Genomic DNA, 9,829 nt, shown 5'->3' with positions numbered 1-9,829 from the left:
AACATATCCTAATCGATTAAAATCCAAAAATATGAGGAATTAGAAATTTGTTGATTGTCATCCAATGGCCTCTGCAACATAAAATAGTTTTAAAACAGATTCAGAAAGAAACTCAAGAACAATTGTGTTGGAGTTTGAGAGACAAACACAACAGCACAGGCAAGCTAGTGATTTCTGCAGCTACAAGGAAGAGGAAGATGGATAAGCTGGAAGAGAGGAAGGGAAGTAGAGATCAAGAAAGCAGATACACCATGTGGGGAAAAGGGGTGGACTCCTTTAATCGTAGCACTTGGGAGGAAACCTGAACGCTAGCCTGACCTATATAGCAGGTTTCAGGCCAGTAGGGGCTACATAGCATGATAAAACATATAATCAACAACAACAATAATAATAAAAGTGAAAATAGTCTTTGTGATGACTCTAGAGCTAGGTGATGGTTAAGAACATTTGCTGCTTTGACAGATGATCTGGGTTCAGTTCTTAGCATCCACAAGGCACTTTGCAACAGTCTGTAACTCCTGTTCCAGGGAATCTACGGTCCTCTTCTGACCTCCTCTAGCACTGCACATGCATGGTAAATCAAACAATCATAAACATAAAATTAAAATGCATCTTTAAAAAAGAGAAAGAAAGAAGAAAGAAAAGGACAAGCAGACATCTTCAACATGGAAAGTCTGCAAGCAGCCACATGAGGAAGAGACTGAGAATGGCCAGTGTCAGGATGAACAGGCTTAGGATGCTGGCCGGTGCCTGAAGGGAGAGCAGGGGTGAGAGTTATACAGACTCTAAGTGTGAACTGTGTAGTGAGGCTCTGTCAGCAGCAACATCAAGGCTAGGTAAGGACATGTCCCCGGAGTGCCTGAGACAGTCTCTTTCTCTGTGATAACAGGCCCATTTGGGTGAAACCCTGAGGGGCAGACGACAGCTATAACTTTACAGTCTTACAGTTTTCTAGAAATTTGTCTTTAGAACGTTGCATTTTTAATTTTTAATTTTTTAAAATGTATAGGACCATTTTGCACACATGTATATACATGCCCCATGTACATGTAGTGCCCATAAAGGTCAGAAAATGCTACTAGATCCCTGGGAACTGAAGTTTCAGAGAGTTTTGACCCACCATGTAGTACTGGGAACTGAACCTAAGTCCTCCAGAAGGGCAGCCAGAGCTCTTAACCTCGGATCCAGCTCTCCAGCCCCCTCTTTTGGCAGTCATGTGATACCCTCACTGAGGACCAGACGTATGCTTCAGAGCCCACTCAGCCAACCAAAATTTATACAACTGAGTGAACTTCAAAAATTAAAGTCCAAAAAAAAAAAGAAAAGAAAAGAAAACCAGCTATGCTTTACTAAGACTCAGCCTTTCCTTCACAGCCTTCAACAAAGTTCTGTGGCTGACGTCTTCCCCCCTTTTCTTTCACGTGGTATTTCAAATCTTGAGGGGCAACTGGAATGAATGCTTTTCTTCCTTAAAATTTGCCTGTTACTAGGGTACAGGAGATGGGGGGTGGTCCATAGCTGATGGGTGTGGTTCATCCTCATTGGGCTCCAAACCCACTGTCTGACTGAATATTTAACATCAGGAGGGTCAAACCTGCTCCTTGGTGATTCCAATGTCACCTTTACCAGGGCTGAATCCATGAGACTGCAACAGAGACATGGGCAGCATCTGTCTTTCTTAGGTATTTGGGTAGGAACAGGAGGAGCCCAAGTGACTAGCTGCCTTCGTCTAAGAACTAACGGTCCATCCTGTTTGCTGCCACTTCAATACTGGATCTGATATCTACTTATGCTGCCTGCCTGCCTGCCTGCCTAGTGATATAATGTTCACAGGGGATGGGGGTGGAGGTGTAATGAAAACCAGCTTCCGCATCCTCTTCTCCAGGAGACCTGTGCAAAAGCAGATGAAAAGCTACAGGATAGTGCTTGGCCAGAGAAGCTGGGAACAGAACCATGGATCTCAGGCTTGAGAAAAGGAGGAGTCCTTTGGGTCATCTGCTACTTCCTGGAGGGCATCATCTCCAGCAGTGTGCTGGGCCCGAAAATGTCTGTGCATGGACCTGCTTAATAATGGTGGCATTCAGCTACCCCACACTGGGATCCTTAATGAGTAATTTCTCCTTGATGGGTCCTGGGAGACTTGGCTCCTTTGTTGTTCTCATTTATCTGGCTGAGTTTCCTGGGAAGCTGGTTTAGTAGGGCAACAAAGATAGGTGTTTGTCTGCCTGCACTGAAGTCTGACCAGCTAAAGACCTCTTTGCTGTTGTTTGGGGAAACTGAAAAAGCTTTAGATTGTATGGCAGCGATCCAGCCTCTCAAGACATCTGAGAAAGTGCACCTCTGGTTTGCCTCTAGCCTTGCCTTGCCTAATTTGTAAGGCATGTCAGAAATGCCTGAAAGGAAGAAGGGGGACTCTGCAATTGCCATGTGCCAGGATGTGAATCCTCCCACCTCGGCTGATTTCAAGCTGCTAACCTTTAACAACTGGCTGTCTTCCTTCCTCATCCATCCCCTCACTGACTACAATTGTTAGCTCTCTGGGAGAACCTCTTTGTATTTCCTGAAGTCACAGGATTTAAATACCAGAAGTGCTCCCTCTGGTACTGTCAGACAATGACTTGGGAAGACAGATGCTCAGGGACTCCAAGAGGAAAGAGCTCTAGGAAGGCTAGAAAATTGAGAAAAAAAATCCCCACCACTCAAAGACCTGCAGAAGAGGGCCTTAGAGGCAGGTGTGGAGAGAGAAGTAAACATGCCATCCCACAGAGCTAGGCACTATGTTTCCAGAAGGTCTCCAGTTTAATTAGCCCTTTCCTTCTCCAGAGGAACCTAGGAGGCATGGATAACAGCTTGTTTTGAAATAACCCAGGGAAGGGAGCACAAAACTGAAGACAGAGTGCCTGCCAATCCAGAAGAACTGGGATGGGGTTTGTTGAGTTCCTAAGCAACATGATACAAACATGGGATCCCCTTGTTGAGGAGCAAGGGTACAGCAGCTATCTGTCCACGAATAGCTGAGAAGCCTGGAGAAGTCTGGCCTGTGTTTGCAGACAGCCTCTCAATGCTGTTTCTCAATAGAAGTATTTCTCAGATCACACTTTATAAAAAATGACCCCTCCCCAAAAAAGAAGAGAACCATGTGTCCCATTGCTTTCAGCAGCGAGTGAGTTTGACTATGTGAGAATTCACCAGTAGAACAAGCAGATGTAAGTAATACCAAAACCAACATTCTTTGTGTCCTGGGCACATTTAACATAGTTTTTTATCTGTCAGTACTTAATCCTCAGGAATGCTCTATGAACCAGGTCCCCTCATTAAGCCCACAACACAGGTGAGGAAACAGGCACAAACTACTCATATAACTTGTCTAAATTTGAATGCTAGGAAGTAGCAGGAGAGGAAACCTAGGCATGGTCCTGAGCTGTGTGGGCTTGACTGTGGCTCAGTCAGCCCTTGGGTACCACTGAGATTTAGTCACTGTATACCCTAAGCATTTGCAGATTTTCCAAGTTTCCTTTTGACTGACTTGCTCTTGCAAGGCAGGGCACCAGAGATCTGGCTCATTAGAGTACCCAGAGAAACCCACTCAGTTTGGAGCCTCTGGATCTTATCCTAGAGAAGGAAGGAACCCTAACAACACTGAGTCTGTGTAAGAACAAGGGTTATGCTTATGACAGTCCCTGAAACAAAAGCATATAGTGCCAAGCATAGAGGCTTCCAGATCAGCCAAGACCTCAGCTCATTCTGCTTACAAGAGCAGAATACAAAGCTGGCTAGGGGTGCCCAAGTGCCTATAAACAAAGTCATTATAGTATGTCATCAACTCTACTTTCCAGCTGAGAAAGTGGGCTCACACAGGGCAGGTAACTGCCAAAGACTCGTTATAGGAACTAGATTTGGATCTCCATATAAGCTGAGCTTCAAACCAAAGTTTTCTTCACTTCTTTGGCTAACCTTTGCTGGAAAATGCCATTTCTAATTCTTCTTGTACAGGCATCTCTCTTCTAGAAAAATACAAGTTTGTAACTTTGTCTAACTATATTGAAGAGTTTATCCGAGTGTATATGACCCATACTGGGAAGAAAGATTTTTAGATCTCTTTCTTTATGCCTTAGAGACAGTGGATCCTCAAGACTAACCACTACTTTATCTCCCTGTGTCCAATATTTCCTGGGTGTGAGGCAGAAATATCACAGGAGTCTAGCCTATGGCTGAGCCTCCAAGCTTCACATCTTTGAGTCATTGGGAAAGCAAGGATTTAGGTTCTCTGCTCATTGTTGGGTGGTCTCATTTTCCCACACATCACAGAAGAGAAATTGGATCTTCCCACTCATGTGCCTCCTTCAGCAAGGCCAGACTTGCCAGCATTCACACTTGCCCTCTGCGGACTCGTTCTTCATGTGAGTTGTAGCTCAAACTACAATATTTTCACTCTTCTTATGAAAGTCTGCTTTTCCTTCAAAAAGATATAAACCTCATTATAAACCCTAAAAATAATGTAGCATTGCCTACTTTTCTGTTGCTGTGAAGAGATCATGACTAAGGCCACTTATAAAATAAAGCATTTCACTGAGGTTTTGCTTACAGTTTCAGAGGGTAAGTCTACGACTATCTTCCATCAATTCAGGGAATATGGCAGCAGGCAGGCATGGTGCGGGAACAGTACCTAAGAGGTCACATCTGATCCACAAGCACAAGACAGAGAAGGGAGGGGAGGGAAGGGAGGGTGAGAAAGGGAGGACGAAGGAAGGAGAGAGGGAGGAAGGGATGAGAATATCATGGGCTTTTGAAACCTCAAATCTCATCCCCAGTGATACACCTCTTCCAACAAGTCCACATCTCCTAATCCTCCCAAACGGTTCTACAAACTAGGAGCACTCAGCATCCAGACACACACACACACACACACACACACACACACACACACACACACATACACACACACACAAGAATGAATGTACATACCATGTGTGTATACATGTATGCCTGTGGAGGCTGTCATTCTCATTCAAACCACACAATCATTGAGAGACCCAAAGATTTCATGGACTATAAAGCATGCCGCACACCAAAGTTCCCTTGACACGCTGTAGCAGAGGAGGCTTAAGGAGATAAGACATAAATGATCACCTCTGCATGCCTACAATGCAGCTGAACTATGTCCTGCATCCATTTCAAGGAATCCCATCACCCTCCGGGTGCACTCCACAGTTGTTTTAGACAAATGTAACATTGCCCAGCTTACAGTCTGCAGCTAACATTCAGGGACTGTCAGAGCTCAGCCCCATTGTAGGCAAAAGCAAAAGGTCCACGGGTGCATTTCTCATGTGTCCAGTGACTAACGTTACAAGAAATGCTCAGAGATTTTGTTCATTCTAGGAAAACCTTTTTAATTAAAGAAGAGATTTCCAATAGCTCACATCTTAGGAAGGTCCACTGGGTTTAGGAATGGAAAGTTATTAGGCTATCGAGGATAAGTCCTTCGACTCTAGACTGGAATCTTGTGTGTTCACAGAGCGGTAGAAAATATGCAAATGACTACGGTTTATGAAGTGGCTTTGTTCAGGTCAAGGAAGGCTTGGGGTGTGACAAGTAAGGATTCTGATGTGGATGTGGAGACCAAGCATCTTGCTCTTGTTCTGCCTGTGTCTGACTAATGGCCTTGGGAGTGGTGGAGCATCTGTGGCTCAGTTTTCCCACTTGAGATGTGATATAGTTCAGCGAAGTACCGGGGATATCACTGGCACTCAGTCAATGATGAAGAAAAGAAGAGTGATTCTCAAACAGTGTTACAGATTCAAATTTAAATTATACACACACTACTCCTCCACTTCAATCAAGGCTGAGAGAGTGTAATCTGAGCCCCATGGGAAGGGAGGGGCTCTGTCCTGGGAATGTGACCTCCAACACATTGGAGGGGGAAAGAACTCCTCAGAGCACAAACCAGGGAGAAAGCAACGCAAGTACTGTGTGTCTAGTTCTTCATCCTCCTAAATTATTGAGAGGTCACCCAGTGCCTTCCTCCAGTCCTGCATTAGCCTGTTTTATGTGACTATAACAAAACATTTGAGAGTAAGCCCTTTAAAGATCAGGTAGTCACATCAATCCACTTTGGTTGAGGGTCTCATAGTAAGACTACAATGGTGTAGCAGAAGAGACCACATACTTAACAGGAACCTACAGCAGGGCAAGGGTTGGAATTACTCTTATAACAACCACTCTCTCAAAAATTAACTTACTCCATAAACCCAGCAAGGATGCCTCTCAAGAACAGAGCACCCAGTGACTTAGTTACAGTCCACTAGGCACCATCTCTTAAAGGACTAAGCACCAAATTGTTAATAAATAAACACTTTCTGTTTTAAAGCAAGCAAAATGACTTTATTCTTTTAACTTGTGATTGAACTTTTTGATCTTTAATCTCTTTAATCTCATGATTGAACATTTCACCCTGAGTTGATTAGCCCTTGGCTCTCCCTTTTATGTTGTTTGCTGTTTTCCTTACCGTTCCTAATAGATTATCTTTTCCTTGTGTTTTTTTGTTCTTTAACAGTTTCATAGATGTACATAATTAGTTTTAGTAGTTTTCACTCTCTGTTTCCCTTTCATTCCCTTCCTTCTCCCACTGAAAACTTTCTTCTTTTCAGCAGATGCCTGGAAGCCCATATACTAAAATTGGAATGGTACACAATGCTTGAAGGATAAACCACATCCAAGCCCAGCGACTTGCAAACCCTTTTCATTTCATCTTAAATTAGGCAACATTTTCCCAGCTCAAAGCGTCAGGTCTCTCCGTGCTTCCTGCCCTCTCTCCTAATCCTGTGTCATGACCAGAGTTACTTTTGGGTCACATGAAAGGCAAGTTCATACTTTCTGGTGTTGGGTATCCTTATATAAGGAGGTTCATTCTCCTTACAACCAGACAGCATCCCCAGAAGCATCCACTAGCTTCATATCCCTCAGGGTGTAACCTATGGAAAGAGATAACCTCACACCTCTCTGTTCACCCTATTGGCTCAACCTGTGGCTCTGCAGCCTTTTGGGCCCCATGGTTCCTCTGACATTGATTTATACATCATCTTCTTAACATGATGAGACAAGGACAGACATTGCAAACATCCCAAAATCTTCAGACTCTCTCACTCCCTCTCCTCCTCTCAGTTACAGAAGAGAAGGTTGTCAGTGGCCTAGTATGGAATTGTTTTTTCTGCAGTCCTTCAGCATTGGCTCATGAACAGAAAGATGCTCATGATGGAAAACAAGAAGATGATTTTAAGTAATAATAATAATAATAATAATAATAATAATAATAATAATAATAATAATAATAATAAACTGGGCATGGTGGTGCACGCCTTTAATCCCAGTACTTGGGAGGCAGAGGCAGGCGGATTTCTGAGTTTGAGGACAGCCTGGTCTACAGAGTGAACTCCAGGACAGCCAGGGCTACACAGAGAAACCCTGTCTCGAAAATCTAAAATAATAATAATAATAATAATAATAATAATAATAATAAAAGCAGTGTTATATGAACAGAGAAGAGCCACACAAGTGTCAAGGGGTAATATAGATGTCTCATCTAGGGTGAATCATTCAATAGTCCCTTATTCTTGGTACACTGACCAGTTATGAATCTCTGTATTAACTGTTTCACACTGCAAAAGGAAGCTTCTCTAATCTTGAGAACATCACTAATCAATGGCTATAAACATCCATATTTATAACTTTAGTAACATGCAAGATAGCAATAGGAGATTCCTCACTAGGTCCTCTGGCTTCCACAGCCATAGGCCTTTGACCTAGTTGACAGTAGCAGGCATGGTTTTACTTCTATGGCGCATGGATCAAACCCAATCAGAAACACTTGCTTCCCCATTACAGTCATGCCACAATTGCACCAGCGGACACATCTGCTGACCGGCTGCTAGTACAGTCTGCTGGGTCCTCTTCTAGGTAAGACTGTTGATGGCGTTTCTTCCCCAGTACCCTGCATGGCACCTTCCAGCACTATGAAAGCTAGCCAGCAGTGAGGGACTACTTTGGGTTAGTTCAAGCTTCATTTCTCTTATACTGTGTGTTGCCTTTATCAATAGGGTCTTATCATCAAGGTCTGGTGGGCAACCAAGAGCAAAGGCAATAGCCTTGATTGCTTTGGAGGCCTCTGGGATCTCCCTGACTAACAACATGGTATTGATATTTTTGTTTAATGGCCTCTAGCTCCTGAGAACAGCATCATCTCTATTTAACTTTCTTTCCTTATTAGATTTTAAAGGTTTATTTACTTTATTTTATGTATATAAGCGGTTTTGTTTACATTTATGTATATATACTGTGTGCCTGCCTGGTACCAAAAGAGGCTAGAAGAAGGAGTTGGATCTCTTAGAACTACAGTTGTCGATGGTTCTGAGCCTCCCTGTGGGTGCTGGGAATGGAACTTGGATCCTCTGGAAGAGCAGTACATGTGCTTAAGTGCTGAATTATCTCTCTATGCCCTTTAATGATATTTTAATTAGTTTACAAAGCTTTAGTTTCCATAGATTTTTTTCCATAAATCCATGATTTGGGTTAGCTGTTTCTCTCTTTCCTCTGTTCTGTCTCCCTACCCCTATACCCTCTTAAATCTTTCCACCCCAGACTGACCTTCTCCACTTCCTTATCACTTGAATCTTACTATTCCTTACCTCCCCTTAGGGTCTCTCCCCAGCCCTCTCTCGGGTTACCCCTACTCAGAGCTGAGTGAGAAACCCTTTCACTTGGGAAGACAGGGCTTCCTTTTGCCCACTTTCTAAAATCCTCTCCATCCCATTTGATCTCAACAACCTACTCCAACAACCAGGCAGGCAGGGAGAGGCACTGGGAAAATGTGGCATTTGGGTGGGCAAGCAGGAAATTGGAGCAGGAAGTGGAGATGATCAAATCACCTGGGAAAACTTAGCATCTGCACCAGTATCCTTCCATGAAAGCATTCGGAGACTGCCCTGTCTTTAACATTGGATTAGCAAGGGAGGGTACCATTTACCAAGAACCTGGTCTTCCTGGAAGGCACAGGAGAAATAAAGGTTTGAGAGGAGAATCTAAGAATGTGGTAAGTATATGGCCCTCAAGTCCTATGTTAGAGTATTTTCTCTCTGTGGAGTCCTTAGCTCTACCAATCCCTATTCATCACTGTGGATTAAGTAGGAAACTTGAAGATGGCTGATACTGTGTAATTCCTATCAAACAGTAATTCATCGCTTTCATAACAGAGGGGATGGCCACTGGTAGTTAGAAAGGCAGTCTCATTCATCTTCAAAGATAATTTCTATGACTTGGTTGACATTTAATTTAACATAGATCACCACAGAAGATGGTGATTGAGTGCTGCAGGTTCTTTAAAGTACCATCTTCCTTCCAATAGGCTTGCTTCATACATTTTTGCTTTTACTTGAGGAAAAAAAATATACCTGTAAGAAATAAAACAATTTCAACTATGGGGGGTGGGGTGGGTTAGGATCCTAAGGTCAAACACTTGACCTTGAATCCCAGCGTTAAGCATCTGTGCTTTCTAGGAGTAAATGGGGGTAAATTGGTGAATGTGGAATGAGGTGGTGCCTAGGAGATAAAGCCTAAGGAAATGAACTTATTAGTAATGTAGGCATTGGTCAACCTCCTGGGTGCCAATCACAAACACCCTTGCATCTGTCTGTCTCTGTCTCTGCCTTGAGATGGTCGCTTACAGAGTAGAGGGAGGTGATCCTGGAGGGAGGAGATCCTGGAGGGAGGTGATCCTGGGGGGGTGATCCTGGGGAGAGGAGATCCTGGAGGGTGATCCTGGGGGGAGGAGAGCCTG

Source organism: Mastomys coucha, unplaced genomic scaffold, assembly GCF_008632895.1.
Source record: "Mastomys coucha isolate ucsf_1 unplaced genomic scaffold, UCSF_Mcou_1 pScaffold20, whole genome shotgun sequence".
Lineage (NCBI taxonomy): Eukaryota > Metazoa > Chordata > Mammalia > Rodentia > Muridae > Mastomys > Mastomys coucha.
This window is presented reverse-complemented; position numbering follows the sequence as displayed.